The sequence below is a fragment of the Anomaloglossus baeobatrachus genome, chromosome 7, assembly GCF_048569485.1.
Source record: "Anomaloglossus baeobatrachus isolate aAnoBae1 chromosome 7, aAnoBae1.hap1, whole genome shotgun sequence".
NCBI classification, from domain to species: domain Eukaryota; kingdom Metazoa; phylum Chordata; class Amphibia; order Anura; family Aromobatidae; genus Anomaloglossus; species Anomaloglossus baeobatrachus.
The window spans coordinates 188050957-188066088 of NC_134359.1; positions in this window are offsets into that span (position 1 = coordinate 188050957).

Below are 15132 nucleotides of genomic sequence, written 5' to 3' on the forward strand. Positions count from 1 at the left end.
CCATTGGTTCTGCATATGTCAAGGTAACGCATCCCAGTGGGTGAGCATAACCTGCGTCCACCTGCGCTGCTGGCGTTGACTCCTCTCCCATCATCAGCACTATGAACGAAAGGAACACGTTGTCACCTTGCGACAGGAGTACAAATTGATGTAGCGGACTACGGTGGTGACTTAACAGCCGTGTGCGGCAATGATGCAAACATGGCAGCGTGCCTTCGTCAGGCCAATGTGACACACGTGACTTGTATGGCTCACGTGTTTAATCTGATTCTCCAGCAATTTTTAAAACAGCATCCTGGCCTAAATGGCCTTGTACAGCGGGCACGCTCACTATGTGCTCACTTCCATCGTTCGCACCCAGTAGCTCAACAACTTTCATCGCTCCTGAAGTCTTATGGTCTGGCGGTTAAACGTCAGAAATGCGATGTTCCGACACGCAGGAATTTTAATCTGCACATGTCGCAGCATCTGTGGCAGCACCGCAGAGCCCAGGTGAAATACGTTATGACCTATACCCTAGGCTTACTTGATCCAGAGGTGGTGCAGATCATGCTGCTGGAGTGGTGTCAGATCAAGGACATATGCACCGTTCTACACAGTTTACAAATGTGCTACTCACCTCAGTTGCTGCGTGGAGGTGAAAGGAGCGGCGGTGAGTAGTGCGATCAGCTGAGCTGTCACTGAGGTTACCCGCGGCCACCGCTGGATCCAGTGACAGCGGGTAACCTCAGTGACAGCTCAGCCGATCGCGCGGCTGTCTTCAGTTGCTGTGTGGAAGTGACCGGAGCGGCTGTGTATTCTGCAGCTCCGGTCACCTCCATGCAGCAGCGCTGGAAGCGACGCTGGACCATCCTGGATTACGCCGGACATGGAGGGCTTTTTTGGGCTGATTAAAGTGGTTAACCAGGGTATATGTTTGTGTTTTTTATTTCTAATAAAGGATTTTTTCGGGTGTGTGTGTGTTTATTTACTGTCACTTACAGATTAATCATGGAGGGTGTCTCATAGACGCCTGACATGATTAATCTAGGACTTATTGGCAGCTATGGGCTTCCAATAACTCCTTATTACCCCGATTTGCCAACGCACCAGGGCAAATCGGGAAGAGCCGGGTACAGTCCCAGAACTGTCGCATCTAATGTATGCGGCAATTCTGGGCGGCTGTTGGCTGATATTGTTAGGCTGGGGGGCTCCCCATAACGTGGAGCTCCCCATCCTGAGAATACCAGCCTTCAGCCGTATGGCTTTATCTGGCTGGTTTTAAAATTGGGGGGGGACCGCACGCTGTTTTTTTTAATTAATTATTTAATTATTTATTTCACTACACAGTATAGACACGCCCACCAGCTGCTGTGATTGGGTGCAGTGTGACACCTGTCACTCAGCGTGGGGGCGTGTCTCACTGTAACCAATCATAGGCGCCGGTGGGCTGGGAAAGCAGGGAATACGAGATTGTTTAATGGGCGGCCGGCTTTTTCAAAATAGTAAAAGCCGCCGGAGCAGTGTGAATGCCGTGCAGCATCGCGCCGGGGATCGGGGATCGGTGAGTATATGAGAGAGGGCTGCTTAATTCAGTTACTCAGGAGTTTAGCGGTCACCGGTGAGTTCTTCAGGGGTGACCGCTAATCAGGACGCGACACAGACAGAGCCGCAGCATGACAATGAAGTCTGGTGAAGTTCACCCGAGTTCATTCTGAGGGTGAAGTTCACCCGAGTTCATTCTGACAGTGCGGCTCTGTCTGTGTCTGCTGTCATCTGCCATTCAGCTCTGCTGCATGGCTGTCTGTGTCTGCTGTCAGCGGCCATGTAGGAGAGCTGAATGGCAGATGACATAGTAAAAACGCATCCCTACACATTACACACGCTTGTCAAGTCAATAAATAAAAAAAAATGGTGCCCAATGCATATGTCACAGAACACATGATCTAAAGGATCGCACACAAAATTGATAAATTTAACATAGACTACTAACGCACGTGTGACAGCAAATGAACGACCTACGTGCAATCTCATAAGATCCCGTATGCAACCTGGGCGTGTCACATCGCAAATGCGATTGTACAACTAATTGCAACGTGTAAAGCAGGCTTTAGTATTCCAGACAATTTTAGGATGGCAGAAAAAGTGTCAGCTCTTTGAGCAAATTAAATAGCGTGGCAAAAGTTGGCAGGTGGGTACAGTGGCCGTGTTCTGTGTGTACCAGGACAGTAAAGGAAGCCTCACTTTCTATCCCTCCTAATGATGAAATGCAGCAAGGAAATCCCTGAGTTTGCTATAAAAATAGCGTTGCAAAATGTGCATGAGGGTATCATGCAGAGGTGCTAGAAATAGCTTGGCACCATTGGGGCACAAATGGAGTACAACAGCCACTTTTTAAATGCCACTAACTGGCAGCATTTTTTGCTATTATTATAGCTTATTAAAAACAGAGCAGGAGGGTGTCATGCAGAGGTGCTAGAAATAGCTTGGCACCATTGGGGCACAAATGGAGTACAACAGCCACTTTTTGGAATCCACTAACTGGCAGCATTTTTTGCTATTATTATAGCTTATTAAAAAACACAGCAGGAGGGTGTCATGCAGAGGTGCTAGAAATAGCTTGGCAGCATTGGGGCGCAAATGGAGTACAACAGCCACTTTTTAATGCCACTAACTGGCAGCATTTTTTGCTATTATTACAGCTTATTAAAAACAGAGCAGGAGGGTGAAATGCAGAGGTGCTAGAAATAGCTTGGCATCATTAAGGCACAAATGGAGTACAACAGCCACTTTTTGGATGCCACTAACTGGCAGCATTTTTTGCTATTATTATAGCTTATTAAAAACAGAGCAGGAGGGAGTAATGGAGAGGTGCTAGAAATAGCTTGGCACCAGTGGGGCACAAATGGGGTACAACAGCCACTTTTTGGATGCCACTAACTGGCAGCATTTTTTGCTATTATTATAGCTTATTAAAAACAGAGCAGGAGGGTGTAATGCAGAGGTGTTAGAAATAGCTTGGCACCATTGGGGCACAAATGGAGTACAACAGCCACTTTTTGGATGCCACTAAGTTTCCTCAGTGTTTGCTAGTATAATAGCTTAGTAAAAATGAGTTTGAGTGTGCAATGCAGTGGTGCTGCAAATAGCTTTGCACCAGTGGGACAATAATGAAGTCCAACAGCCACTTTTAGGATTCCACTAAGTTTACTCAGTGTTTGCTAGTATAATGGCTTAGTAACAATGAGCTTGAGTGTGCAAACGGCAGGAGGGTACCGTGGCAGGGTTGTGGGTCAGTGTACAGGAAAGGAAGCCTCACTTTCTATCCCTCCTAATGGGGAAATGCAGCGAGGAAGTCCCTGACCTTAGCTACACAGACGCTGTTATCTGTAGCTGTTAAAATCTGTTTCCACAGATCTGACTGTCACCTATGGCTCTGAACCTGCTGTTATTAGCCCTTACAAGGGCTAATAGAAACTTCTATCCCTATTCTGTATAGCGCTGTGTGTAGAGCGTACACAGCAGTATCGGAGACAGGAGCTACGCCAGCGGTGACTGACACCCAGAAGCAGAAGAGATAATGGCGTCCGGACGGGCAGATACTCGTTTTTATAATGCAGGGACATGTGACATGGACATCCTATCACACATGCCGTTGCTTTTCTGGCTAAAAGTCCACTTAGCTGTGTGTGTCTCTGGGATTGGCTGACATGCTGGCCCGCCCCACTACACGCGCGCTTAGGGAAGGAAGACAAGAAAAAAAAAAGGCGATCGCCATTATCCCAGCAGCAGTGATCTGAATGCGCTGTTCCCGCACACTATACGCAGACATTTCATAATAGTGTGAGTCACAGGGTGACTTACACTATTACAGCGGAAAGCCAGCTAGTAATTAGCTTGGCTTTTTGCTGCTAGAACCGTTCTCGAACGTAACTAGAACTATTGAGCTTTAGCAAAAAGCTCGAGTTCTAGTTCGATCTAGAACAGCCCCCAAAATCACTCGAACTGGAGAACCACGAACCGCGAACTGCGCTCAACTCTAATTAAGACATTTCACAGGAGAGGTATTGGGGAAGATTTTAGAAGACATAGAAATACAGCAGGCATTGCACACCCCATATCAACCTCAAAGTAGTGGGAAAGTTGAATTATTAACACTAGAACTACTGAGGTAGTCATTTTGACTACTTTGCACCATGTATTTCTATATAGGTGTCACGAGTCCAGTAGTTCTAGTGTTAAATGGGACACTGAAATTAAAAAGTCAGAAGATGATTGCACAAAACATGGACTGAATTTCTGCCAATAGCTTTATTTTTTTTAATTAGAACCAATCCCAATAAGAAAACAGGGTTTTCTCCCTCTGAGATTCTTTTTGGGAGCTCTGATAAAACAGGTTATTTTATTCAACAGTTGCAGCACCTACATGGTGACCTAACTGGATATGTTGGTGCTTTATAGTAAACATTGTCAAAAATTGATCATTGTGTTTTTTCTTCTATACCAGTCCCAAAAAAGACTGGAGGGCTGTGATTCACTAAAGCTTGGAGCTGGGTGATGGTAAAGAAACATGTGAGGAAATGTTTGGAACTTAGATTTGAGGGGCCATTTCAAGTCTAACTAACTACTCCAACTTCAGCTAAGCTGGAAGGAAAGAATCTGTGAATACATGCATGTTATTGCAAAAGAAATTCTCCGCTGGCCACTACAAGTCAATCAACATAATGCATATATTCCATATAAGTACATTTGCGTTAATCCTGATAGTAGATGAAACTATTCTCAAGTACTTCCAAATGACTGGTATAATGTGTTCATGAAACATCATCAAGCTATAGTAGAGTTAACTAACATTACAGATTGTTGGCTGTGTACTCATTCTCCTATATCTGCTAAATCTATACCTTACCTAACTATCCCTTTAACAGAAGAAGAGATGTTCATCCCTAAATGTTGGACTGAGGATGCATTATATTTAGGGGAATTTGAAGATACTGTAATATGACTTCCAATAGTAGATTAAACTAAAAATCCTTAATAACCAGTCAATCTCACAAGGAAAGTAGGAAACTGGTTTAACGGACAAAAAAATAGTGGTAAATGGAGTAATGAACCAATAAAATTCATAGAGTTGGAAAAAATACCTGTAAATGATGTTCAGGTGAGTTTCTATGTGCAAGTAAAAATTGGAAAGGTATTCAAAGAATGTGGCCATGGGTCATGAAAAATTAGATGTTCAAAACTCATGGGCAAGGAATTCCTTATTTCTTCCAAGTAATGAGGCACAATGTAAAAAATTGCGTGCTCAGATGACTGATAAGGGAGACAATTGTGGTCCATTCACCTACAGTAGTCCTATGGCTTATAAACCTAATGACAGTTGGTGTTTTTTCAGCAGCTCTACTCATCTTAAGAATCTAGTTGACATATTAACTAATGGAATGCAATATCAATTACCTTCTGGAGTGTACATTGTCTGTGGACATAATTCTTAAATGTGGTTACTAGAGATGAGCGAGTACTGTAATATTCGTAATCTACATTTGTAAAGAGAACTTTGTAATACTCGCATATTCGTTCTGAATAATGAGTACAATACAAGTCAATGGGAAATGCGAGTAATTTCTGCTGGACCCAACAAAGAGGTCTGGGGGCGTGAGGAAAAAGCTGAAATGGATGAGAAAGTAATGAAATTGAATGGGAAGAGCCTGGAGAATATGTCTGCATGCATTTCTGACTCACATATGGTTTCTCGGAACAAGGGTGTCAGAATATTATGCCACTTTTAGAGATGCACAAGAACACCTACCAAACCTAACCTAAATTGCATTTTAAAGACCAAAACGGTTAAGAAACAGTTTTTCCTGCATAATCACTTGTAATAAGGCTAAATAAACTGGAGAGAAAAAAATATCTCTTTTAGTATTTGTTCACATGTAGTGTTTTGGCTTTTTTTATTTTTATAATTGGGGGGGCCCTGACGTATACTGTACATTTTGTAGGTTCATCTGTCATATATAATTTCTAGTTAGCTATTCCCCAACACTTTAACAAAGCCAGCTAGAATGTGCTGTTGGTATGTTGATCTTTGACCTGAGGGACCTCAAGTGGTCCTGTAACATATGTTTTGGAGGGACTGCTGTTACTTATACATTTGGGTGGTCTCTCCCTCATTGAGACTCAGATAGTGGAATACATATTCCACAGCACACAGAAACAATGTGTCCATTGTGCTAGTTGGATTTACCCTCCTCCTCTTCCATGTCATTCTGCGATCCTCAATTCAAGTTTTCAGAGAACCTGCAGGTGTCAGGGAACCCTGAGTTTTGTGAGCACTCAGAGATCACCCAGTAACATACATTTAGGAGGGACTGCTCTTACTTTTACATTTGGGCAGTCCCTCCCTCATTGAAACTCAGATATTGTGGAATACATACTCCATAACAGTTTACAATGTGCCCATTGTAGAGTTGGGCTTTACCATCCTCCTCCTACTCGTTCACTTCCTCCATGTCATGTGGAGGCCCTGAATTCAAGTTTTCAGAGGGTCAGCAAGTGTAAGGAAACCTGAGTTTGGTGAGCACCCAGAAGTGGCCCAGTAACAAATGTTTGGGACTCAGATAGTGGAATACATATTCCATAGAAGTTTACAATGTGCCCATTATTTTTAGAAATAGAACCACCAGATCCATATTTTCAAGTTGTAACTTAAACTATGGTGCCCATTAAATCCATTTACCTACACTGACTCATAGTCGACTATTAATAATTCACATATCTCATCCAAGTGGATCAAATTAAATGCTTTATTAATTAAATAGAGTTTTTTCTGAGAACACACAGTGCAGAATAGTGTAATTTAAAAGCAATCAACCATTAAGGTCATACCACCAAGGCAGTATAATCTGGGACTACAGAAATATCACAACAATGTAGCATTATCAGTACACAGATATCAATAGATAATTATATTATGTACACAGAAACATAGTGTAACGTTGCGCCCTGCAACGTGGGGGTTCCACTCGCTTGCAACGGTGTGAGGTAGCTTCAGCAACATATGCACACAGTTTCTTTAGAACAATTCCGGCAGTTTATTTAAAAACACTCTCAGCATAAACTGCTCTTAAACATAAACGATCCACGTACCGTGGGCATCCAGTCCATTACAAGTCCATAGTGGAAGTTTAGCAACTTCCCCACTCTCTGGCACCTGCCAGCGTACAGCTCTAGCCGAGGTTCCTTCCAGCACCCAGGGCCCTCTGCAGACCCCTGTCTGTCTCTCCTTCCGGAGAGATTCGGCCCTACAGCCCTGGCCTGGCTGCACTCACCTCAGACTCAATATCAGAGCCTTGTGTTCAACCTCCACACAGGCTGAAACACCCAGAACTCTCGGCTCTGCTCTCGCTTGTTTCCAGTCCACACACTGGACATCTAGAGCCAGTCTCTCTCTAGACTGCCCTAGACACACTCCACCCAGGTTCAGAGACAGGATTGCTTTAACCCCTGGAGCCACACCCACAGGTGGTAAGGAGTGTGTAATCAGCATCACACACCCTTCCATGGCTCTGCATGTAATGCAATCCTGTGGAACCACAGTTCCCAGCCAGCTTCACATTGCAGAGCACCCACGCTTCTGCAAAACATACCGGCCCTTTGTAATACAGCCGGTTGATACCTCACAATAGGTATACATGAACATTATCTCATTCAATATATCTCAACATAATATTCTCATCCCAATACTAGTAATTTTGCATCAACAATCTATATTGCACATCTCCCAGTTCTTATACATAGATATATTACTGTATTCCTTTTTATAAAGTGCATATGCTTCAACTATTATACATCAGTATATATAGAAATGTTTGCCAGTAAAGTGCATGTGCATCAATAATTGGGCATAAATATATTATTTCATTTATACTATAAAGTGCAAATAATATTTTTTGCACCCAGGTATATCACTTGTGATGTGCATATAGCTAATAATTTACTCATATTGCACACTAATATTGGCCATATATATTGCACATATCCGCATGTTTCTAATTAAATTATCCAACCTGCGTATTTAGCAATCAATATCAGGCTGCCACTAGTACTGCCAAGTATGAGATGGTATTCTACAATACCTGGCAGCATATTTAGCCAACTAAAAAATTACACATATCCCACTAACAGTCTACGCGTTTCGCCAGAGCTTCGTACCGGAAGAAACGAAGCTCCAGCGAAACGCGTTGAGGTGCAGGGCGGTGTGATCTAGTGTCACGAACCGGGGTACGGGGGCTTAGAAACATGGGGATATGTGCAATATGTATGGCCAATATTAGTGTGCAATATGAGTAAATTATTAGCTATATGCACAACACAAGTTATATACCTGGGTGCAAAAAACATTAGTTGCAAATTAAATAATATATTTATGCCCAATTATTGATGCACATGCACTTTACTGGCAAAAATATCTATATATACTGATGTATAATAGTTGAAGCATATGTACTTTATAAAAAGGAAAACAGCAATATATCTATGTATAAGAACTGGGAGATGTGCAATATAGATTGTTGATGCAAAATTGCTAGTATTGGGAGGAGAATATTATGTTGAGATATATTAAATGAGATAATGTTCATGTATACCTATGTTTCTGTGTACGTAATATATATTATCTATTGATATCTGTGTACTGATAATTAGAGTTGAGCACGGTTCGTGGTTCTCCAGTTCGCGGTTCGAGTGATTTTGGGGGGTGTTCTAGATCGAACTAGAACTCGAGATTTTTGCTAAAAGTTCGTTAGCTCGAGTTCGAGAACGGTTCTATCAGCAAAAAGCCAAGCTAATTACTAGCTGGCTTTTCGCTGTAATAGTGTGAGTGTGAGTCACTCTGTGACTCATACTATTATGAAATTTCAGCGTATAGTGTGCGGAGACTGCGCGCTCAGATTACTGCTGCTGGGATAATTGCGATCACCATTTTTTTTTTTCTGTTCTTCCTTCCCTAAGCACGCGTGTAATGGGGCGGGCCAGCATGTCAGCCAATCCCAGACACATACACAGCTAAGTGGACTTTTTGCCAGACAAGCAAGGGCATGTGTCATAGGATGTCCATGTCACATGTCCCTGCATTATAAATACGGGCATCTGCCCGTCAGGACGCCATTATCTGCCTTCTGCTTCTGGGTGACAGTCACCGCAGACGCAGCGCCTGTCTCCGATCCTGCTGTGTACACTCTACACACAGCGCTATACGGAATAGGGATAGAAATTTCTTTCAGCCCTTTTAAGGGCTAATTACAGCAGGCTCAGAGCCATAGGTGACAGTCAGGTCCGTGGAAATAATTTTTAACAGCTACAGATAAGAGCGTCTGTGTAGCTAAGCTCAGGGACTTCCTTGCTGCATTTCACCATTAGGATTGATAGAAAGTGAGGCTTCCTTTCCTCTACACTGACCCACAACCCAGCCACTGTACCCTTCTGCCCTTTTTAGCAAAGCCATTTTAATTGCAGTGCTGCCAGTTAGTGCCATCCAAAGAGTGGCTGCTGTCCTCCATTATTGTGGCACTTGTGCCAAGCTAGTCCCACCACCTCTGCTTTCTCCCCTCCTGCACATTTTTGCAAAGTCATTTTAATTGAAAAGAGTGCTGCCAGTTAGTGGCATCCAAAAAGTGGCTATTGGACTTCATTAGTGTCTCACTGGTGCCAAGCTATTTACAGCACCTCTGCATTGCACCCTCAAACTCATTTTTACTAAGTCATTATAAGAGCAAACACAGAGGAAACTTAGTGGCATCCAAAAAGTGGCTCTTGGAAATCATTAGTGTCCCACTGGTGCCAAGCTATTTCCAGCACCTCTGCATTGCACCCTCAAACTCATTTTTACTAAGCCATTATAATAGCAAACACTGAGGAAACTTAGTAGCATCCAAAAAGTGGCTGTTGGACTTCATTAGTGTCCCACTGGTGCCAAGCTATTTCCAGCATCTCTGCATTGCACCCTCAAACTCATTTTTACTAAGCCATTATAATAGCAAACACTGAGGAAACTTAGTGGCATCCTAAAAGTGGCTGTTGGACTTCATTAGTGTCCCACTGGTGCCAAGCTATTTCCAGCACCTCTGCATTGCAGACTCAAACTCATTTTTACTAAGCCATTAGAATAGTGAACAGCCAGCACTATGGCCACTACAGGCAGCACTAAGCCAGCAGAATAAACAACAATAACTATCCCCTGCATTGTCGGGGATAGTTATTGTTGTTTATTCTGCTGTCAATAAAGCTAGACCACCGCTGCAATCTACACCACCTCTCAATTTTTACTACCACATTTTAAGTGCACAATCTTGTCTCAATCAAAATGAGTATAAAGAAGAAAACGGCACTTCCTTCGTATATATTTTTTCTTATATATTTTTTTCTAAGATGTTGGGGTGCACTTCAGGTTCCAAAGCCATACAATAAGAAGTAACAAGGCACTCCCAAGGTGTGATGTAAAAGGTGTATTTATTGTGCTTGAAGAACGTTTTCGGTCCAAATTGGACCTTCCTCAGTAGCACAAATGTGAGGAGTGATGTGGCATGGACTGCGGGCGCGGAATCCACCGCTGCATGGGGGCTGCTCTCATGCAGCGGTGGATTCCGCGCCCGCAGTCCATGCCACACCAATTTGGACCGAAAACGTTCTTCAAGCACAATAAATACACCTTTTTCATCACACCTTGGGAGTGCCTTGTTACTTCTCAATCAAAATGAGTGGCAAAATGACAGATGAGGGTGGAAAGGGGAACAGGCATGTTGGAAAAGGAAAAAAAGTTTGTGTCCGTGGGAAAGGTGGCAAAGCTCCATTAACATCTGCTGAAGATAGGCCATCTACCAGCAAAAGTAAGATGTCTACTACTTACCGTGGACAATCCGATGTGCTCCCTTTTTTACGGACATGAAGAACTGGAACAAAGGTAGATGATGCCCAAAAAAAAAAAATGCTTGAATGGATTTCAAGTGATCCAACAAGTGCCCTCTCCTCCACCTCAACTACCGCATCCAAAAAACACCAGTCCTCTGAGTTGTCATCCCAATCACACTTGCTTTCTCACAGCTCTCAAGTCTCCATCCGCCCTGCACAGTATGGTGGAACAGAGATGGCTGATTCTGTAGAGCTGCTCAGTCACACTATAGCCTGGGAATCAGAGGTCTGCTCCCAAGCTACAGTGAGTACAGACCAGGAATTGGTCTGCAGTGATGCCCAGAACCTTTGTGACTCAGATTCAGGCCGTGATGACCACGTTTCTGAGCATAATGTTAACCCTTATTCACAAACTGTAACACCTGTTGTTATAGACAATGAGGTAAATACTGATGACGATGAGACGCAGATACCAGATTGGGATGAGAACTTAAATATTCGGTCAGGGCAGGAAGAGGCTCGGTCTGAGGGTGAGGGGAGTGCAAACACAACAATTGATGAGGAAGTTCTAGATCCCACCTACTGTCAACCCACAGTCAGGCACTCAAAAAGGTCAACAGAGGCGGTGGAGGAGGATGCAATAGAAGATGAAGTTACCTTGTGCCTTCCTGGACAGAGGAGGAGTACTGGTAGCACGTCTACAACTGCATCCTCAGCCACCACTCTGCCTCTGAGCACTAGTCGGGGTGGCTCAGCAGGTCGCATGCCCTCTAAGCCTTGCCTAGCCTGGTCCTTTTTTGACCTTGCAAAGGATCGCCCAAATCATGTGATCTGTAAAATTTGTCTGGAATCTGTTAGTAGAGGCCAAAACCTCAGCAGTTTGACAACTTCTTCCATGAATCATCACATGAATAAATATCATATGTCCCAGTGGGAAGGTCACCGTGCTGCAATGCGGCCTAGCGGAGCGGACCATCCACCGCCTTCCCCTTTTAGTGCATCTGCGCACTCTTCATCTTCTAGGACTGTGGGGACAGCTGTCACACCTGGTTTTCCACGCACAACTTCCACCACTGTAACCGCAACAGGCAGTTTGCTTGGTAGGTCGTCAGTTGGTTTGGAAGGGGAATCAAGTGCGTGTGTACAGCTCTCTCAGACATCGATAGCACCAACGTTGGATGAAGGCAACATCATGTCTACGCCTGCACTTTCCTCACAAACCTGTATTTTTCCAGGGACAACATACTCACCACCATCTACACACAGTAGCCAGATCTCTGTCCCTCAGATGTGGACAAATAAAAGGCCATTTCCTGCGACCCATGACAAAGCTAAGAGGTTGACTTTATCGCTCTGTAAGCTCATGGCTACTGAAATACTGCCTTTCCGCCTGGTGGACACACAGGATTTTAGAGACCTTATGTCTGTCGCTGTGCCCCAGTACCAGATGCCCAGTCGCCACTACTTCTCCAAGAAAGGTGTGCCTGCGCTACACCAGCATATCGCACACAACATCACCACTTCCTTGAGAAACTCTGTGTGTGAACGGGTGCATTTCACCACCGATACTTGGACCAGTAAGCATGGACAGGGACGTTACATGTCGCTGACTGGGCACTGGGTAACTATGGTGATAGATGGTGAAGGATCTGCTGCAAAAGTTTTGCCGTCCCCACGACTTGTGTGTCAATCCTCTGTCTGTCCAAGTTCCTCCACTGCTTCTGCCTCCTCAACCTCGTCTGGGTCCTCCACCCTTGCCCCAAGCCTGCCTGGTCTGGCCACCAGCGTTGTAACTGCGCAGAAGGAATCACGCATCCCTCATTACTATGCTGGCTGCAGAGTGCAACGGCATCAGGCGGTCTTTATCTTGAAATGTCTTGGAAATAAGAGTCACACAGCGGCTGAGTTGTGGGCAGCTCTGGAGACTGAGTTTGGTAATTGGTTGTCTCCACTCAACCTGCAGCCTGGTAAGGCTGTGTGCAACAATGCTGCAAACCTGGGTGCGCCCCTTTGCCTGGGCAAGGTGACACACGTGCCTTGTATGGCTCACGTGTTGAACCTAGTTGTCCAGCAACTTTTAACACACTATCCCGGCCTAGATGGCCTGCTGGACAGGGCACGAAAACTGTCTGCTCACTTCCTCCTTTCAACCGCCGCAGCTGAGCGACTTGCATCGCTCCAGAAGTCTTTCGGCCTTCCGGTTTATCGCCTGAAATGCGATGTGCCGACATGCTGGAATTCGACTCTCCACATGTTACAGTGACTGTTGCAGCACCGCCGAGCCCTGGTGCAATACGTCATGACGTATAGCCTGGGCCAACGAGATGCAGAGGTGGGGCAGATCACCCTGATGGAGTGGTCTCAGATCAAGGACCTATGCACCCTTCTGCACAGTTTCGACATGGCGACGAATATGTTTAGCGCTGACAATGCCATTATCAGCATGACAATTCCAGTCATTCACATGCTGGAGCACACGCTAAACACTATTCGGATTCAGGGGGTGGGACAACAGAAAGGGGAGGAACTACAGGAGGATTCATATGCGCAAGAAGCAACAACATCACCAAGGTCCTGACTTTCATCATCACCAAGGTGGCAGGCATGGGATCATGGGGGACAGGGATCAACAAGGGCACATGGTAGCAGGCGAAATGTTGAGGAAGGTGCAGGAGAACATGAAGAAATGGAGGACGAACTGTCCATGGACATGGAAGACTCAGCGGATGAGGGAGACCTTGGTCAAATTTCAGTTGAAAGAGGTTGGGGGGAGATGTCAGAGGAAGAAAGAATGGTTAGCACCTCTATGCCACAAACACAGCTGGACTTGGTCCGCATGGCTGCGCAAGACACATGAGCGCCTTCTTGCTACACTACCTCCAACATGACCCTCGTATTGTCAAAATTAGAAGTGATGATGAGTACTGGCTTGCCACACTATTAGATCCCAAAGTCCAAATTTTGTGACATAATTCCAGCCATAGAAAGGGACGCACGTATGCAGGAGTATCAGCAAAAGCTGTTACTCGATCTTAACTCGGCTTTTCCACCAAACACCGGTGGTACACGGAGTGAATCTCCCAGTTGTAGCTCGACAAACATGGGATCGTCTCGTCATCTTCAACAGTCTACCCGTACCAGCAGCACCGTATCTGGTGCTGGTAACAGCAATTTTATTGAATCTTTTCATATTTTTTTGTAGACAGACTAACGTTCATGAAAATGAATAAGTCATGGATCCACAAGGAATTTACGACCCCTGTGTCATCCTGGGGAGAGTAAATGCTTGTGTATTTTGAATGTGCTTGATGCAAATCTACCTGTGAAGTGTACAACTGGGGCACAAGTGCTGCCTCTGAAGGGGTGGGTGTCTGTGTGGCCCAATTTTTGGAAAAAAGGGAGACTCCGCTTGGAGTAACACTTGCTTGCTGTGTTTTTAAAATGGAGCCAAGATGAACAAGTCATGGTTCAGCAAAGACTTTGCTACCTACCCTGGTGTCATCCTGGGGACGGTTAAGGATGGCGTATTTCAGAATGAGCTTGATGCAAATCTACCTGTAAAGTGTACAACTGGGGCAAAAGTGCTGCCACTGAAGGGGTGGGTCTGTGTGGCCCAATTTTTGGAAAAAAGGGAGACTCCGCTTGGAGTAACCCTTGCTGTGTTTTTAAAAAGTAGCCAAGATGAACAAGTCATGGTTCAGCAAAGACTTTGCTACCTACCCTGGTGTCATCCTGGGGACGGTTAAGGATGGCGTATTTCAGAATGAGCTTGATGCAAATCTACCTGTAAAGTGTACAACTGGGGCAAAAGTGCTGCCACTGAAGGGGTGGGTGTCTGTGTGGCCCAATTTTTGGAAAAAAGGGAGACTCTGCTTGGAGTAACCCTTGCTTGCTGTGTTTCTAAAAATGATCCAAGATGAACAGATCTGGGATCAGCAAAGACTTTGCTACCTACCACGATGTCATCCTGGGGACAGTTAAGGATGGCGTATTTGTGAATGTGCATGATGCAAACCGGTTCGCTCATCTCTACTGATTAGAGATGAGCGAACCGGTCGTGGTTCGGCTCGAGTTCGGTTCGCCGAACAGAGGTCTCGTTCGAGTTCGGTTCGGTGAACCGGTTCGGCGAACCACTCGAACCGCATAGGAAACAATGGGAGGCAATCACAAACACATAAAAACACCTAGAAAACACCCTCAAAGTTGTCCAAAAGGTGACAAACAACTCACAACACAACACAAACA